Source organism: Quercus lobata, chromosome 3, assembly GCF_001633185.2.
Source record: "Quercus lobata isolate SW786 chromosome 3, ValleyOak3.0 Primary Assembly, whole genome shotgun sequence".
Lineage (NCBI taxonomy): Eukaryota > Viridiplantae > Streptophyta > Magnoliopsida > Fagales > Fagaceae > Quercus > Quercus lobata.
In genome coordinates this window covers 55,731,446-55,750,800 of record NC_044906.1, presented here as the reverse complement: position 1 = coordinate 55,750,800, position 19,355 = coordinate 55,731,446, and the positions used below count along the sequence as shown (strand labels likewise).

Below are 19,355 nucleotides of genomic sequence, written 5' to 3'. Positions count from 1 at the left end.
CTAAGTTTTGATAATGATACCCATGTGATTTATTAACTTTGGAAGTGATATTCATGTGTTTATATGTATGAGTTTTGTGTTGGTAAAATTATTTGATGAGTGAGTTTATAGTTTTTACAATGGTGGCTATCTAAGTGGTGAAGATTTGGGTTTTTTATTTTTTATTTTTTTAAAATGTGGAATAAATGGTGAATATAATTTTTATTGATTATTTGGATCTAGTGGAGGATTACATTTGGGGTTTGTAATGGTGGATATTGTTATATATGTTATTGTTTCATGGGTCTCTTAAAAATAGTATGTATATATTGTGGAAGAAATTCATAAAGTGTTAGGATCTCTTATGATAAAGGGGAAGGCTTTGAATGACATGATTTAAGTCTATAAATTGGGATTTATGCCTTGTAAATTAATTTGTTGAGAAACTTTGGAAGTAGAATACATTCTTTGCGAGGTTAAATACTAGGCTTGCCTAACCAAGTGCTTATTTGGCAATTTCTAATTTGTAATTAGATACAATTTCAAGTGTTATGCTTATTGTGATAGGTTTGCTTGATATTATTTAGATTCTAGCTAATCTCCTTTGGAGCTTGGAGATTATGTTTTCTTAAAAAGTATTGTGTTGTGACCCTATTATATATGAATATTTATGAAAAATGCATCATATTTGGTAATGCATATAGGGAAACACATGATTTGGCACCGAAAAGATTAGCATCTTTGATTTAATTCTTGAAAATAGATTTTATGGATTTATTGTATTATTTGAAAGATTTAAAGATGCTTTATCTTAACTTGTGATTTTTGGGAAAATTGATACAAAATCTTCTTCACAAGAAATGAGTCTGAAGGCTTTGAGAATCTTGTGAATATATTGGGTATTTCAAAAGTTTTTGTGAAATTACTTGAAATTGAACTATGTTTTGATTTAATGTAAACTGTGAGCTCTTCATGTTTTTACCCTAGGGTTGTGACATGTGATTACTCAGTTATTACCCAACTAGATACTATAGTCTGTGTGACATTGGTATCTTAGCACTCATCTTTGTGATGGTTATTAGTTCCGGCTTTGTGTCAGCGATGAATTCTAGCTTTGTGTTGGCAGATTAGTTTCAACTTTGAGTCGGCAACTGTCATGTGGCCTTGGGTTGGATTTTCTAGTTTTTGAAATGCGTTATTATTGCTCACAATATATAGTATGTAGTTTCACATTGAGATATTTAAAAAAAAAAAAAAAAAAGTTTTGTGTTATACTGTTTTAATCATTCTTGTCATATTATAATTGGAAATACTCTTGCAGTATTCTGTTAGAAATTTCTCAAATTAAAACATGATTTGTAAACTGTTTATCATTATGAAACTTGCATTTCCCTCACACCAATAATTATGCTACTTACTGGACTCTGTCTCATCCCATTATTTTACAAACTTTTCAGAGTAGGCAACAATCATTTTGAGTCAACTTTTTGGAGACTAGCAGTAGTTAGGCTAACTATTGATGGAGGCTGAACTTTTGTAATGGAGATATTTAGATGATGTACATCATAAAGTAGACTTGACTCATTCTTTTGAATATTATAGTGATTATGACTTTATTCTCACTGATGGAACAAGTTAATGATATATAATTATATTTATTCAAACCTCTATTCTTTTGTAGCCAATGGTCCTTGTAATTATTGCACAGAGTTCTGACTTACTTTGGAAGTATATTTAATGGAATTATTATAATAATTCTTGATGTTGGTACTTGATATGATTTATTTGAATCAAATTACCAAAAAGGAAAAATCTACAGGTGCTTTTGAGATGTCTTTCTCATGCTTCAGACCCTTTGGGGTTTAGGGCATGACAGATATCACAAATCACAAGAACTATTTCAAATCGGAAAATGCTAGAAATTCAATAAATTTTATTACTTAGCCTTTACAAATGGCAATGAATATGATTAGTGGAATTCAACAATCTAATGAAATATAGCTGTACTATATAGGAAAAAGTATCTTATGCGATAGCCTCTTGAAACTTCTTGCTTGTAACATGAGTAGATTCTACATGTTATGTGAGGATGATTTTATGAGATCACAGATCTCTAGAGATATATCGTCGCATTATGTAAAGCCTAATGTCAAATTTCTTCTTTTTTTTTTTTTTTGGATGAGTAATAGGATATGGTCATATTACTATTTTTGTGTAAACTGGTTTGGCATGATTCCAGTGCTCTAATGTGTTGAGCATGACAAGGGTAATAGTAAATTTCTAAAATTTACCATATGTCAATCTTAAGTCAATCTAGTGCAACACAAAATGAAGTCTTTGCTCATGTAGCATTTGGTTCCACTCTCACGCATTTATTATTTATGCAAAAAACAGAAAAATAAAATAAAAACAAAATAAAAAACAAAAAACAAACAAATGAACAAACCCGAACATATCATATTCATTAGTGCCGAATTGTTGTAAAGCCTTGTACCCTTTTGCACAATTGCACTGGTACATGAAAAGGAGTTAACAGGCATTTCTTGCCTGTTGTCAACCAGAAAATAGTGGTTTTTGTTTTACTTACTTTGAAGTTTATAGATGCTATACTTTTTCAGTCTTCCTACCATTTAAAGTCTTTAATGGCTTAAATAATTGTTTTAGACAACAAAGTTCACTACAAAACGCGGGGGCCTTGGACTGCGTTTTTTAAGCCGTGGCTATAAAAAACGCGACCCAAGATAGACTGAAGCCGCGTTTTTTAAGTGGGGCCATAGAAGGGTTCTTACGCCGCGTTTTTTTGAGCTAAAAACGCGGCCTAAGGACCTCTGTATTTTATTTTTTGGCAAACTTCTTTTTCTTTTTCTTTTTTGTTTTCCTTAACTGTGGCCGCATTTTAAAAATGCGGCTCTAGCATATCTGAAGTCGCGGTTTTTGAGCAAGGCCATAGAAGGGTTCTTAGACCGCGTTTTTTTGAGCTAAAAACGCGGCTTAAGGAACTCTATATTTTATTTTTTGGCAAACTTTTTTTTTTTTTCCTTAACTGTAGCCGCATTTTAAAAATGCGGCTCTAGCATATCTAAAGTCGCGTTTTTTAAGCGGGGCCATAGAAGGGTTCTTAGGCCGCGTTTTCTTTAGCTAAAAACGCGGCCTAAGGACCTCCGTATTTTATTTTTTGGCAAACATTTTTTTTTTCCCTTAACTGTGGCCGCATTTTAAAAATGCGGCTCTAGCATATCTGAAGTCGCGTTTTATAGACGCGGCTTCAGACCAAACTGGGGCTACATTTTTTAAACGGGGCCTCAGATTTTGCCTATAGCCGCATGTTAAAAATGCGGCTTTAGGCTTTGTTTAAATACCATTCTTTTAGTCTGAAGCTGCGTGTACAAAACGCGACTTTAGTCTGGGATGGGGCCACTTTTTTAAACGTGGCTTCAGATTTTTCCTATAGCCACGGGTTGAAAACGTGGCTTTAGGATTGGTATAAATAGTTACACGAAATTTTGCTAAGCCCTTTTGCTCCCCAAATGTCCTTTTGCTCTGATCAAATCAGATCTCCTAGTCTATTTCTCTCTTCTGCGTTTCCCATTCTTTTCTCTCTATTCACAGCATGTTTCTCGCTCATCTATCTCTTCTCATCTGACTAAGTTTTGGTTGGATCGAATTGGTGGTGTGTTTCGATTGTGAAGTTGAATCGGTGGCCGACTTTGATGGTGGGTCGTTTCGGTGTTTGCTGGATCCGTTTGGTGGTGGCTTTCGGTGCTTGTTGGATCCGTTTGGTGGTGAGATTTGGTGCTTGCTAGGTCTTTTTGGTGGCTGGGTTTTGTTGGTAGCCAGGTTTTTGTGGTGGCTGGGTTTCCCATTTTCTTCCACAGGCTACAGCACCACTCGACCATACTCACCAGTCACCACCCAATCTCTCTGCCCATAACACCACAGTGACTCTCTCTCTCTCTAAAAAGCCACAACAAACCCCATGTTAGGCTCGTTTGGGAACTCTTTCCAGTCTCCAAAGAAGGTGAGTATTTCTCTAAATCTCTTCCTTTTTTTTCTTTCTAGGTTTAATTTTAAAATAAAAAATTAAATTAAATTTCCTTGCTTTCTCTCTGTTTGGCTTCCAAGATAATAGAGGAAGAGGAAGAGGAAAAGACTATCCAGAATATCCTCCCTTACGTTGTTATTTTTTTTTTTTTTGTTTTACAATAAGAGGTAGCAGTAGCAGCAAAAGCAGAACAATGGTTAGCATTAACCCATAGAACTTTATTCCAGGCCTTGTCATTGGTTTCATTCTATTGGGCTTTTGTTTGTCACGCCCCAAACCCTAAAGGATTTGAAGCATGAGAAAGACATCTCAAAGTACCTGTAGATTTTTTTTTTTTTTCTTTCCTTTTTGACAATCCAATCCACAAAATTATATCAAGTTCTAATATCAAGGATTATCATAATAATTCCATTGAATATATTCTCAGAGTAAATCAGAGCTCTAAGAAATAATTACAAAGACCATTGGCCACAAAAGAATAGAGGTCTGAATAATTAATTACATATCATCAGCTTGTCTCATCAGTGGGAAATAACATCATAGCCACTATAATATACAAAAGAATGAGTCAAGCCTATTCTAAGATGTACATCATCTAATATACCCATTACCAAAGTTCAGCCTCCATTAGTAGTTAGTCTAACTACTATTAGCCACCAAAAAGCTGTCTCAAAAGACCGTTGCCTACTCTAAAATGTTATAAAATAATGGGATGAGACAGAGCCCAGTAAGTAGCATAATTAAAGGGGGTGGGGGAAATGCAAGTTTCATGATGGTAACAATTTACAAATCATGCTTTTAATTCGGGAGTTTCCAAATAGTTTCTACAAAACCATTTCCCAAAAAATAATATGACAAGAATGAATAAATTGACACAGCACAAAGTTTCTCAAAATGTTCTCATGAGATTACATACTATATATTCCTCAAAATATCTCAACATGAAACTACTTACTATACTGTGAGCAATAACAACACCGTTCCAAACCAGAAAATCTAACCCAAGGCCACATGATAATCGCCGACACAAAGCTGAAATTCATCGCCGACACAACGCCGGAACTAATAACCATCACAAAGACGGGTGCTAAGATACTAATGTCATAAACTATAGTATCTAGCTAGGTAATCACCGAGTAATCACATGTTACAGCACATGGGTAGAACATAAAGAGCTCACATAACTTTAATTCAAAATACATAATTCACTTCTAAGTAGTTTCATAAAATATTTGAATGCCCAAGATATTCACAAGGTTCTCAAAGCCTTCAACTTATTAACTTGCCAAATAACATAGGCCAAGATAAAGCATCTTTATATTTTTGCAAATAATGCAATAAATCCATAGTACGCATTTTCTAGAATTTAATCAAAGATGCTAGTCTTTTCTTTGCTAACAAATCATGCAAATCCCCCATATGCAATAAGAATATGCATTTTCATATATAATCATATATAGTAGGGTCATAACACAACACCTTTTAAAAAAACATAGTTCCACCATTAATTTTCCAAAATGTGTTTGACCCAAAAATAATATTTATGCAACGTGATTATTTTTTTCCAAAAATCCCATTAAAAGCTACTTACCTCGCAACCCGCAAAAAACTAATTTTCCAAGCTCCAAAAGAAATTAGCTAGAACCTAAACAATAACAAGCAAACCTATCAAAATAAGCATAAAGCTTGAAATTGTATTTAGCTACATATTAGGAATTGCCAAATAAGCACTAAATTAGGCAAGCCTAGATTTAGCCTCACAAATAATATTTTCCATCTCCAAAGTTTCTCAACCAATTACTTTACAAGACATAGACTCCCATTATACTTATGAATCATACAAGGTATTATTTCTAACATCAAAACCTCAATAATTTATAAATAGTTTCCACAAGGTTTTCACAACATCATCAAGAGACCCATGACACCAAAATCACAATATCCTTTCAAACAAACAATTTAGATCTTTAACTAGCTCCAAATAAACCGTAAAATTATATTCACAATTTATTTCACAAGATATACCTCAAAACCCCTAAATTTTCACCATAACAAGCCTTAGATACCCAACATTGTAAAAAGAATGAACTCACTCAACAAATACATCCACCAAGACCAAAACCCATACGTATAACACATGAATATCATTTCCAAAGCTCTTAAATCACATGAAAATCATTATTAAAGCTTGGGTAAAATAACCTCAAATAAGAACATAATACTCATCAAAAGAGATTAAAACTTTTACCTCAATTAACTTATGTGAAAGTGTGATGTTCTTGAGGATTTTCTAGTGATTTTGCCGGAAAAAATGGTAGAGGTGATGATGAGAAATGTACCGGTGGGAGGGTGAGGGAGAGGAGTGTGTGTGTTGTGTGTTGTGTTGACTAAAAAAGAAAAAGAAAAAGAAAAGGAGAACAAGAGTGAGAGTGACCGGCCAAAGAGAGAAAAGAGGGAGTGGATTGTGTGATGGGTAGTGGGGTTAGGTGGGGAGCACGTGGGAACCAACAATCTGATCTTTTTCTTTTTTCTTTTTTTTTTTTTTTTTTTTTTTAACAGATGGGACGTTACATTGTTGGATCTATCTAAGCCCCCAAAAAAATAAAACCAATAAGAAAAATTTCGTACCAGGCAAACCGCAATTTGCTGTCTCAAATAACAGTGACCAAGAGCTCAAAATGGTTTGTTTTGCCTTATTGACTTGACCTCCATACGAAAGTTTTATGCTTGCAACTTTGTTATTGTAGAATTTTACTTCATGGGTTATGTTTTTAAAGTTGTTTTGCCATATGGGTTACATTTGGAGGTTAACTTGAAGTGTCCAATCTTGTTTGGTTATCATTTTATTGTGAATTTATATCATGAGCAGCACTTTTCAATGGAACTAGCAGTGATGCTCACAAATGGTAGTAGAAAATTTTGCATTGCTACATTTGTTGAATTCCTATAGCTGTTCTGTTGATATATAGTGGGGGGAAAACTGACCTTTTATTAATTCTTTTTTATGCTTCTGGGGTGCTTGTCTAATTCAAATGCTACATATAACACAATAAAGCCATAAAAAAATTTTGGGACTGTCAAATGCTTCCTCAATTTTAATGATAAATGTTGTGATTCTCTTACTCTCTTGTGTTGATGTGTATAGTTAGTTTAGAGCTGTAGATTTAAGACATGGAAAGAACAAAGTGAACCTTATTGGGTTTGTTTAGGGACTTGCTTTAGTAAAAAAAAAAAATGATCATTATATGCACGCAGCCAATACAGTTGTACCTCTCCCAGACAGTTGTTTGGATGTCTGAAAGTATGGAGTTAGTTATGTATTGGGCTTCAGATCAATTGATGAGGCAGATTTGATGTTTTTGTTTTTTTTTGAAAAATTCTATGTTTTCTCAAATGGTGTGTTTATATCCGATTGTGGTAGTTGGGCAGATTTGACATTTTTGTTTCTTGAAAAATTCTTTGTTTTCAAAGGGTGAAGTGCTTATCTCAGGTTCTCATAGTTAGACAAGACTTAAAGATGAAATCAGGAAAGATTGCATCTCAATGCGCTCGTAAGATACTAAAATTGCTATTAATATTTTGGTCTTCCATTTGATTGCAATTTTTAATTTCTTCTGGTCCAGTACTTCCCGTCTCTCTTCACTCAGCAGTGACTTCTTGATTTCTTTTGTTAACCAGATGACTAAATATTCTTTTTATGATCTTGCAGATGCTGCCACTGGAATGTATGTGGAATTAATGCAAAGGTATCATTGTTCTGATTATGAGTCTCCTCCTTGTGCAGAGAAACCTGCAACTTTGTTCCTTATTATATATTGCATGTGCACTAAATTTTCAAGCTTCAGACTGTCAGCTTGATCTACCATGCACCATTTTTTTACATCTTTAAAAGTTATTCTAATAGCAACCACTATTATATTTTGTCCTTTTCACCATCTTTAGCCATATGGCTAAAATAAAAATTATTTTCTTGGTAGAGTTGTTTAGAAAATATCAAAAACTGTGTACTTGGTCACATTTAAGGCAAAAAATTAGTTCCTTTTCCTTTTAACTCAAGAAAATTTACAGTATCTAAATGTGCAGCGTACAACCAAAGATGGCAATTTTTCAAGTTTCTAGTCTTGAATACAGAGATGACAATAAGTGTGTATTTTCTTACTTTTCGTGAAGATGTTTAATGATGAAGTGAATCTAGAGAACCCCACTTTTCCTTTATTGTTATTATTATTATTATTATTATTATTATTATTATATTTGTTATTTGGTTGGTTGAGGCTTATATAGGAAGTCAATAGGTCTGACATAAGTGATCAAATATATATATATATATATATATATCAACTCACGAATAGAAGATGAGGTGATGTACTTTTGACCCTTCTTGCCTATAGGTATGGTGAAACTATAGACTTGATTCCTAGGAACTATTAGTGGCAGAAAATAAAGAGAACAAAAATATTGTAATTATGTGCGACATATAATTGATGATGCTCTTGTTTGACTTATTATTTTTTTTATAAAATAATATTTTTTTTTAAAATGATTGAAAGAAAAGTTGGATTGTTACTAATGATACTCTTGTTTTGCTTTTATTTTTTATTTGTGAAGTAATAAATTATTGAAAGAAAAGTGTGTTGTTTGGATTGTTAATTGCTTGCACATAATTATTTAGTGGGCTGGTCTTATGTTTATTTATTAATATTTTTGGGGCAACGTTGATATTTCCTTTCTAGTGTTCTTTATTTTTCAAAAAGACATCTTATATTGTGCTTCACTTTTGGCTTCCTGCAGCCAACACTATGACTGCATGGGAAATACATAAATACATTATACATGGAAGGGCTGGGTACATTTTCAATCTCAAATAACTTGCATTATGTCATATGCATGCCTCATCACCCCATGCAGCCTAGGCACACCCTGTAGCACCACCCCATCAGCACCACATGCACTGCCCATGCAGCACCACAGGCACTGCCCACAATGGACCACATTCAAATTTATTTAATTTATTTATAAGTATAATAATCTAGGAAGTTAAATAAAAGGTGCAAAAAAAAAGGTAAAAAGGTTGTCTCCATACGATGTATATGATTAAAGCTTGCATGCATTTATTTTGTTTTTAATATGTTACATTGTGCGGGCAAAGGTGCAATGAAACCAGCAATTTTGTCATTCTTAGTTGATATATAAGATTAATAGCCAATAGCTCTGTAGGAGAATATGATAGAATCCGTGATCATGTGAAATCTTTGGAAGGGACCTATGATGTTCTCATTAGTAAAGAACCCATTCATTGTAAATTAGTGTCTTAATGCCCCTCTTGTTTTTGTTTTTGTTTTCTGTCTCTAATAACTTATTAAAGTGCTGGTCTTGCGTTAAATATAACATATTCCATGTTTACTCTATTGTTAGAGGTATTTGGTGTAGTTAATTTGCAGCTTCTTTGTTGCATCATGGACTAGGGTTGTAAAATACCATGGGCGACGGCCTAGCAGGCGGCCTAAGTGAAAGATCAAAAGTGTGTACAAACACCTTTGAACGTTTAGACCCCCAAATTACAACTTAACCAATTCAAGCTTTATATCAAACAATTAATGTGCGGAACATGAACAAAAGCTTAATACAGAATTGATAAACAATCTAAGCCAATTAAAATCTCATTCACAGCAGAAAATAAAAGGCAAAGATAAAGGGAAGAGAGATGCAAACACAAGGACAACACACGATGTGTTATCGAAGAGGAAACTGAAGCCCTCGGCGTAAAACCTCTCCGCCGCCCTCCAAGCGGTAAACAATCCACTAGAAAATACAGTTGGGATACAAGGACAGCAAGAGACCCTCCAAGCCTAATCTACCCAGTGCACCTAAGCCCTCCAAGCTTCTTGCTCCAACGAGGTTGCGCCGAACCTTTTTCTTTTCTAGCTTCCCGGATTCCGCTACTAAACCATAGCATCCGCCATCCTTGGCATCTTCCAATGCTTCCCAAAACTCTAAGAACACTCAACACTCTAAATGGGTGTGGGTAGTGTTTGGATAGAAATCTCATCTCAATAGGTATGACAATGAGAGAGGGAATGAGAAGAGACTACAAAGATGAGTAGCTCTCTCTAATTGGATGGGTGTTTTGAAGAAACTTCTCTTAGGGTTTTTCTTTCTGAATAGCCACCCATATCTTGTGGGAATGAGGGGTATTTATACTGGTGTGAGAATGGAATACGAAGAGTCAGTTTTTCCAAAAACAGGGCTGGCTGGCGACTTGACCTCGCGACTTGACTGAGTCGCGAGTTCAAGTCACGAGCTAACTTAATGGCCAGTCTGGATTTTTGTCGTGTAGTGCTCCAGGTGGCGTGACTGTTCAGCTCCCCTGCATGCTCTGCACGTGAGCAACTTTTGGCGGCTTGCAAGCCGTGAGCCACCTGCGAGTCCTAGCCGCGAGTCTCTGCTTCACTGCACTGTCTTGAGCATTGCTTCACACTCTCTCACACACTACCCTTACATGATTTCCACCTAAATACAAGGTTTCTAAGTGCTATATTACAAGAAAATTTGTCATGGAATAAAGCCAACACATGGTTGATTAAATTCAACCTTACAATCTCCCCCTTTGGCTATTCCATGACAAAACACCCTAAAACAGACTCTAGACTTAAACGTGAGTTTGGGAACAATGGCAAAACTCACTCACACCTAAATCTAGAAGCTGTGAAGCACTTGAATCATATGAACATAATACTCCTGAAACACAACAATACACCATGATCATTGTAAGCAGAAAATTATAAAATGCATATGAAACAGGCAATATGTGATCAAGCAAAGATGGAGTTATGAAACAAACCATGGCTTGATCAATCAAGTGAACACCACAAGGTAGTGATCACAGTGCTCATTCACACTTGGAATGAACACAAAGACATACAAGTTAACAAGCACAAGGCAAGACACTTGTATGTTCAACACTCAACCAATGCATAACACACAAGGTATATGCATCTAGGAACAGTCCTACAAGGGCACAAGAGTGACAGTACATAAACCAAAATGCATACCATTTAGATTAAAGTACTGATTTCAACATAGCATAAAGGCTGCATTAAGCAAGGTACATACCATAAAGCCTATAAATATGCATAAAAACATAACCCTAAAAGCTTACATAAGCACATGGGTACAAAACACATTATATTGACTAAAAACTTAAACAATATAAACTAAAAGTGCATAAAATTTCTCCCCTTCAAAGTGATGAGAAGCTGTGATGCACTTGGAACATATATACTTGTAACCTGAAACACTTGCACAAAACACATTAGACCTTCAAGGTAAAGCAAGTAATAAAAGGACAAGTATAATGTAACAAGCAAATTGCGATCAAGTAAACATAATGTAAAACATATGAGCAACTTGATCAAACACCAAAACAGTCATATAGAAATGACTACAATGAACACATAGCAAAGCAATTGATCATCCGAACATGCATTCAATGAAGCACAATAGCATAAGGAAGTATGCATGTCCAAAGCACAAACAGGATGCAATGAGAACAACAAAGCATAATTCAAAGCCCCATAAAGCCAACAAGAAAACAAACATAACAAAGTTTTCTAGTTAACACAATGTCTTCTCCCCCTTGGTATATGCATCTCCCCTATGGAATATCTCTCCCCCTACAAATGTGCATGAGAAATAGAATTTCTCCCCCTAAGGATGTGCACAAGAGTCAAGTAGAAATGACAAAATACTCCGAAACATTCTCTAGAGTATACTCTCCCCCTTTTTGTCAGGAATCGACAAAGGGTCAAGAAGAAACGAGGGCAAGAGAAGAAGGTATGAACAATGTTAATGATGCATGAGGGGTGCAAGATGAATGAGAAAATGAAGCTCAAACCCATGACAAAGTAAAATGCTACAAAGCATAAGACAGAGATGACATGCTAGGATGAAGAAGCAAGGTATAGACCAATGCATGACAAGGGTAGCAAAGGTGTGTGCAAGAGGTGGCTAAGTGCAATGCATGACCAATGCATGAAAAATGCACATGTGGAGCAAGGTGTGTTAAATACACAACCAATGAACCAAACATGTTCCTAATGAGGAAACATGAGAAACCCCAAAGTTTGGTACTCATCGGAGTCCAAACAAGCGAGAAAATGTCTAAGAGGCATTTTATCAAACACCTAGCATGCACACTATGAACAATAATGTGAAACAATGCATGAACATCATGAAATCTACCCTAAATACATGTTCTTTCTGCCACAAGGGGCCAACATCCAATGCATATCAACAAAAGAAACCAATCCCATGAAGAAATTTGACAAAAATTAAGTTTTCCCAACCCCAATGATAAAAATCCCAACCAAGAGTACAAAACTTTCCAAAACATAATCCAAGGATCAAAAATAATGAAAAGAATTTATAATTACCTTAGAAATGTTAATGGAATGAAAAACCATTCAAATTGGTTGGGTTTTAATATAAAAATATTGAAAGAGGGGTTTTAGAAAGGATGGGAGAGGTTTAAAACAAGTTTCCCACAAAAAGCCCTTTAAAAACTGTTTCTGGGCGTTTCGCGACTGGGCGAGTCGCGAGGTTCAGTCGCAAGCAAGCCGCGAGCCGCGAGTTTCAGCCGCGAGCCGCGAGTTTCAGTCGCAAAAATTTTCGCGAGTCGCGAGTGAGCCGCCAAAAGCTTTTGGATGAACTCGCGACTGGGGTTTCGCGACTGGCGAGTCGCCAGCTGAGCCGCGAAAAACTCTGACACCTGTTTTTCAATTCAGAACATGTTTAAACATTGAAAAACAAAGTAAACACTAAACATGAACACAAAGAGTGATAAAAATCACTTCCAAAAACATATAAAATGATCAAAAATCTTTTTGGATTAATCCATATAAGATTGAGCAAATACACATCACATTTAGACAAGTACAATCTAACAAATGAATAAGACATTCATTGAGCATTAGGCATGTGTGTTGTGTGTGTGTATCAAATGTGAAATAGTCCTTAGTCTAGAGTGAAGCTTCAATGATCAATTCAATCAAGTCATACACAACTAGTACTAAGTCAAGTGGTCTATCTCAATTATAGAAATGAACATATATGACCTCCCACAAGAAAATGATTACATATGATGAAGCTTTTCATTTGGCTTCTTTACAATTTATAACATTTGATCATTTTGAATCAAAACATCTCATTTTGAGATCGATGCCTGAAATTTTTGATATTTCAATTTGATGAACAAGCCTTTGGCTTTTTGGGCATCATACAATTTCATTTAAGTCGCTTTCCCTTTTTCCTAGTCAAATACTAGTATATGCGACGGCTTTTGCAGCTCATTATCTCTTTTCATTTTGAGATTTACATTTATTGAGCTCTTTAAGCAATAAAAATAAAAGAGTGGGAAGAGATATAAGCACAAGTCTACGCATGTATCAAAACCAACATGACTATTGACAAATCATTCATGACAAGCTTGAAGATCGATTTACAACAATCACACAAAGATGTCAAGATTTTTTCCCACAAAGATATAGGTGCAAAAATAACAAGCTAAGCTCGTAAATGCACAAAGCCATTTGTACAAAGGTACAAGGCCAAACTCACATGTGATATGTGCTCAAACAAATACGATCAAACTTTTTGAATTTTTCACTTTTTATGTGGTTTTGGATTTTTACTCACACAAAATAGAAACATAAAAGTAAGATAAAAAATGAAACAATGCATACAAATAAATGCAAGATGCACAAAATGCATGATGATATGACATTTAATGCATGAAGGGTCCAACAAAGATCGAAAGAATTAGATCAAGGACCAAAAGAGCAAAGGCTCAACCATAGGAACCCTTCCTCATCCAAACGGAACGATTGTTTGGAATGAGTGTCTCAAGGGAAGTGAGACGAGGGTTAGAAGAATGAGAACCGGAGATGCACATAGACAAGGAGGTAAGAGCATTAACCACTTTCTTCAACAACTTACCATTTTCCATCCAATCCGGTTTAGCTTTCAAAGCACAACTTCCAAAAAGCTCAAGTTTCTCTTTTCTTTTGATTCTTTTAAGAGCTTGAAACTTAGAGCAATGAGGTCTTAGATGACCAAAGACACCACAATGGTGACAAACAATGTGTTTAGGTCTACTAGGCTTTTTGGGAAGGGATCTACCAACAAAGGTTTGTTCTCTTTTTAACTTGGGGCATTGGGGTCTTATGTGACCAATCACACCACAATGGTGGCAAGTTGGAACAAACTTAGATTCATCCAAAGCCTTAGGTTGAGACCTAAACAGAGGCTTAGGCTTAAGAGCCTTTCTCTCCACTTTTTGATTTCGTTTGTGTGGAGGAACGTACACCGATTTGTCCTTTGAGATAAAACACACAATAGGCACAAAATCGGGTACCACAACATGATTGCAACATACATTTTCTTCCATTTTAGCAACAGATTCAGCAATCAAACACTTGGCATGCATCTTAAGAGATTCATTTTCAGATTTAAGATCATCAACAAGTTTGTTAGACAAAACAAGTTTAGCATCCAAGTCCATATTCAAACATTCAAACTCTTTCAGCTTTTCAAGAGAAATTTCAGCAAGTTTTTTATATTTCTCAACCAATTTGTTGGATTCATTGAGCTTAGCAATCAAATCATCCTTTTCACAAAATAACTTGCTCAAATTCTTTTGAAACTTCTTAGCATTTTTCTTCAAGAGTTTGTCAACAACACCTATGGATTCAAATAACATGTCATCACACTTATGAGGATTAACATTCATAGAGGCATTTTCACAAACACATGGCATGTTACATTCATCACCAACCAAATCATGCAAAGAATCATACAAGGCACAATCCATGGCAAATAAACACAAGGGGTCAAGGATCACACTTAGGTATTTAAACCACAACAAGTGTACCCGCTCTGATATCAATTGAAAGATCAAAACTGTGTACAAACACCTTTGAACGTTTAGACCCCCAAATTACAACTTAACCAATTCAAGCTTTATATCAAACAATTAATGTGCGGAACATGAACAAAAGCTTAATATAGAATTGATAAACAATCTAAGCCAATTAAAATCTCATTCACAGCAGAAAATAAAAGACAAAGATAAAGGGAAGAGAGATGCAAACACAAGGACAACACACGATGTGTTATTGAAGAGGAAACCGAAGCCCTCGGCGTAAAACCTCTCCGCCGCCCTCCAAGCGGTAAACAATCCACTAGAAAATACAGTTGGGATACAAGGACAGCAAGAGACCCTCCAAGCCTAATCTACCCAGTGCACCTAAGCCCTCCAAGCTTCTTGCTCCAACGAGGTTGCGCCGAACCTTTTTCTTTTCTAGCTTCCCGGATTCCGCTACTAAACCATAGCATCCGCCATCCTTGGCATCTTCCAATACTTCCCAAAACTCCAAGAACACTCAACACTCTAAATGGGTGTGGGTAGTGTTTGGATAGAAATCTCCTCTCAATAGGTATGACAATGAGAGAGGGAATGAGAAGAGACTACAAAGATGAGTAGCTCTCTCTAATTGGATGGGTGTTTTGAAGAAACCTCTCTTAGGGTTTTTCTTTCTGAATAGCCACCCATATCTTGTGGGAATGAGGGGTATTTATACTGGTGTGAGAATGGAATACGAAGAGTCAGTTTTTCCAAAAACAGGGCTGGCTGGCGACTTGACCTCGCGACTTGACTGAGTCGCGAGTTCAAGTCGCGAGCTAACTTAATGGCCAGTCTGGATTTTTGTCGTGTAGTGCTCCAGGTGGCGTGACTGTTCAACTCCCCTGCATGCTCTGCACGTGAGCAACTTTTGGCGGCTTGCAAGCCGCGAGCCACCCGCGAGTCCTAGCCGCGAGTCTCTGCTTCACTGCACTGTCTTGAGCATTTCTTCATACTCTCTCACATACTACCCTTACATGATTCCCACCTAAATACAAGGTTTCTAAGTGCTATATTACAAGAAAATTTGTCATGGAATAAAACCAACACATGGTTGATTAAATTCAACCTTACACTAAGCAAGTATACTTGATTATAATTTTTATTTTCTTGAATGTCATCTGATATTTCCTAAATAGCTTGTGTACATAATTCAGGCTATTCAGTGGTATTTTGCTTCCATCTATGGGTTGAATAGGTTTTTGTGGCCAATCATACCTCCAACGTCATCAAGAAATGGAGGAATTCCGAGCAGTGGGTTTTGGGTTAGAGGCTTCGCATATCGACACTGAATGGGCTCTCCATTTATTCTGAATGGAGAGGATCGATCTGCATGAAAGTTCAAAAACGTGTACAAAGACACCTTTGAACGTTTAGACCCCCAAATAACAACTTAATCAATTCAAGCAATATGTCAAACAACTAGTGTGCGGAAACTTAACATATGCTATCAAACGAAATTGATTAAATACTATCTAAGCCATAACAGATTAATATCCACAGCAGATAAATAAAAAGGCAAAGATAGAGAGGAAGGAAGATGCAAACACAAAGACAACACGCGATGTGTTATCGAAGAGGAAACCGAAGCCCTCGGTGAAAAACCTCTCCGCTGCCCTCCAAGCAGTAATCAATCCACTAGAAAATATAGTTGGGATACAAGGACAGCAATAGACCCTCCAAGCCTAATCTACCCAGTGCACCTAAGCCCTCCAAGCTTCTTGCTCCAACGAGGTTGCGCCGAACCTTTTTCTTTTCTAGCTTTCCGGATTCCGCTACTAGACCGTAGCATCAACCAATGTAGATTGGCTCCTTCCTAACTGCTTCCCAGAAATCCAAACAGCAGTCTCACAATGATGATGATGGTGAGAACCTGGTTTGGTATAATGCCTCTCAAGGATTTAACAATGGAAAGGAAGAGAGTTGAGGAATTTGAAGAGTCTCTAAGGTATAGATTGTGTGTGAATCAATCTAGTTTTTCTTTAGGGTTTCTCTCTCAAAATTCTCTCTGGAAGCTCTCTTTCAATCGTGGGTAATAGGGGTATTTATACTGGAGTGGAGAGGAATGTGAAACGTCAGGTTTTTACAAAACAGGGGTGGCTCGCGGCTTGACCTCGCGGCTTGACCAAGTCGTGAGATCCAGTCGCGAGATAACCGTATGGCCAGTTGTCCTGTTTTGTCCTGTAGTGCTCCAGCTAGCATGACTGTTCATCTTCCAGCATGCTTGGCACGTGTGCAGCTTCTGGCGGCTTGCAGCCGCGAGTCACCCGCGAGTCCCAGCCGCGACACTCTGTTTTCTTGCACACTCTTGAGCAAACTTCACTCTAACTCACTCACTACCCTTACATTAAACCCACCTAAATACAGGGTTACTAAATGCTGAATTACAAGCAAATTTGGCACGGAATAAAGCCAATAAGATGGTTGAATAAATTCAACCTTACACTGCATTTTCGATATATAGATACAAACATAAATGTAAGAAATTTGATTGTATCAAATAGTATTCTGTTTAGAAAATAAAACAATGTTTGTGTTCGCTTTTTAGTTTAGCTAAGATCAGTTTGGTTATAGCTCAGATAGTAATACATTTATGGTTTATAGGAAAACCAGAAGACGAAGCATCCGCAATTGCTTTATGAGGCCAAGTTGAATGGTGTTCTTCAAGGAGGAAGTAAGCTGAAATTTTTTTGTTGAGACTTGAAACTTGAAAACTATCATGAGCTTTTTAGCCTGGTTATGTTGTTATGGTTATTAATGAGTCCATTTTTTTGTGACCCATCAGATGGTATTGCGAATATGAAATGGTGCGAATAAAATTCTTGTCCTTGACCTTCTTGGACCAAGTCTTGAAGATCTCTGTCTACTGTGGGAGGAAGTTTTCCTTGAAAACAGTCTTAATGTTGGCTGACCTAATGGTAATCACTTACTTTTACCTTGTCATAGCTTGCTGCAGCCTATGTTTTGCCATGTTTTTAACTGTTATAGAATTGTTTTTCTTTTGGATTTCGTTGGTCTTATTTTTTATATTTCTTTTCAGGGAATCTTCATGTATTATATTTGGTCTTAAGAGTTGTGTTCATTATAAAATTTTTGTCTCCCCCCCACCCCCCTTTCACCCCAATCTATATATGTTATCCATTTTTTTCTTAAATTTGTTATATTTTTCAGGTTTATATTATTGATTTTGGACTTGCAAAAAGATTTCGGGACCCCACGACAAATTGGCATATACCTTAGATCCTTGCTTGAAATCTGGTGTGTTTTTTGTTTCTAATTTCTGTTCTGGATGGTCTAACCATGTTAAATGTATATTTTATCCATATTTTCATTTAATATGGTTCAGTTAATGTTAAATGTATACATTTTAAATGCTTTTCTTCAAATTCTGAATGGAATTCTATGGTTGACAGATAAGTTTTCCTTCTTAAGCCATCTGGCCTAGGAAAGAGGGGGGGGGGGGCGCCGCGTTTTAAACGCAGCTATATCTTTCACCTATAGTTGTCAACAAGGGTCCTATGGTCGCACTTTTCAAACGCGGCCCAAGACCAGGACCTATGGCCACAGTTAAAATGCGGCCTAATGTGAAAGCTATAGCCACGTTTAAAACGCGGCCTAAAGTTCTGGTATTAGGCCGCGTTTTAAACGGGGCTATAGGCCTGGTCTTGGGTCGCGTTTGAAATAGTGCGGTCACAGGCCCATCTATCCTATAGTTACAGGTTTTAGGCCATATGAGAAAACGCGGCCTAAAAAAACGCGGCTATAGACTATAGCCATGGTTTTTTGACATATAGCCATGTTTTAAAAACGTGGCCATAGAACCTTTTTTTTTTTTGTAGTGGTTACAGCCTGTAACACGTTAACGTCACTTAAAAATCTCAAAAAGTATTTAAGTATTCTCAAATCCTACTATGAATGTGAGAGGATGGAACACCATTCATTATATTGCCAGAATATCTAAGAATTACTTAAAAATCTCATAGACCAACTTAATCTATGAACACTAAATTATTAGTTGACTTTTTTATAAAATAGATCATTAATTCTGCCAGCTGCAGTTTAATTATACCAAAAAACTTAAGAAGTGTTCTACAATTAATTATAAAATATTTTCGGAGTACCATAAATGTATATTTTCTCCTCTCACATAATAGTGAGTTTCTCACTAATTAAATTTAAAGTAAGAGCCATAATTCTTGTAAGAAGAGGATTACATTCAACAATTGTCCTCATTCCACATGCCTTCGGATTAACCAAGTCAAATGGAACAACTTGCACCAATTACGTGCTCACATGCCTGTGTTCTTCCAGCGCAACAGAATTTTGTAGCAATTAATTCTTTCATGTCTTAGCTACAGTTCTCTATATAACTCTGCT

At 36.2% G+C, this 19,355-nt stretch overlaps 2 long non-coding RNA genes across 2 annotated transcripts; one reads left to right on the top strand and one right to left on the bottom strand.

The window, feature by feature from the left end:
* Window positions 1-4,504: 4,504 nt before the first annotated feature.
* LOC115979221 lies at window positions 4,505-6,444 on the bottom strand. Its single transcript, XR_004088987.1, has 3 exons — window positions 6,270-6,444; window positions 5,613-5,666; window positions 4,505-4,710 (listed from the first exon to the last, which is right to left on the bottom strand). It is a non-coding gene; the product is annotated as an uncharacterized LOC115979221 (long non-coding RNA).
* A 168-nt stretch (window positions 6,445-6,612) lies between these two features.
* On the top strand, window positions 6,613-17,886 carry LOC115979222. The gene is made up of 5 exons (XR_004088988.1): window positions 6,613-6,702; window positions 7,512-7,572; window positions 7,731-7,767; window positions 17,583-17,652; window positions 17,764-17,886. It is a non-coding gene; the product is annotated as an uncharacterized LOC115979222 (long non-coding RNA).
* The last annotated feature ends 1,469 nt before the right edge of the window (window positions 17,887-19,355 follow it).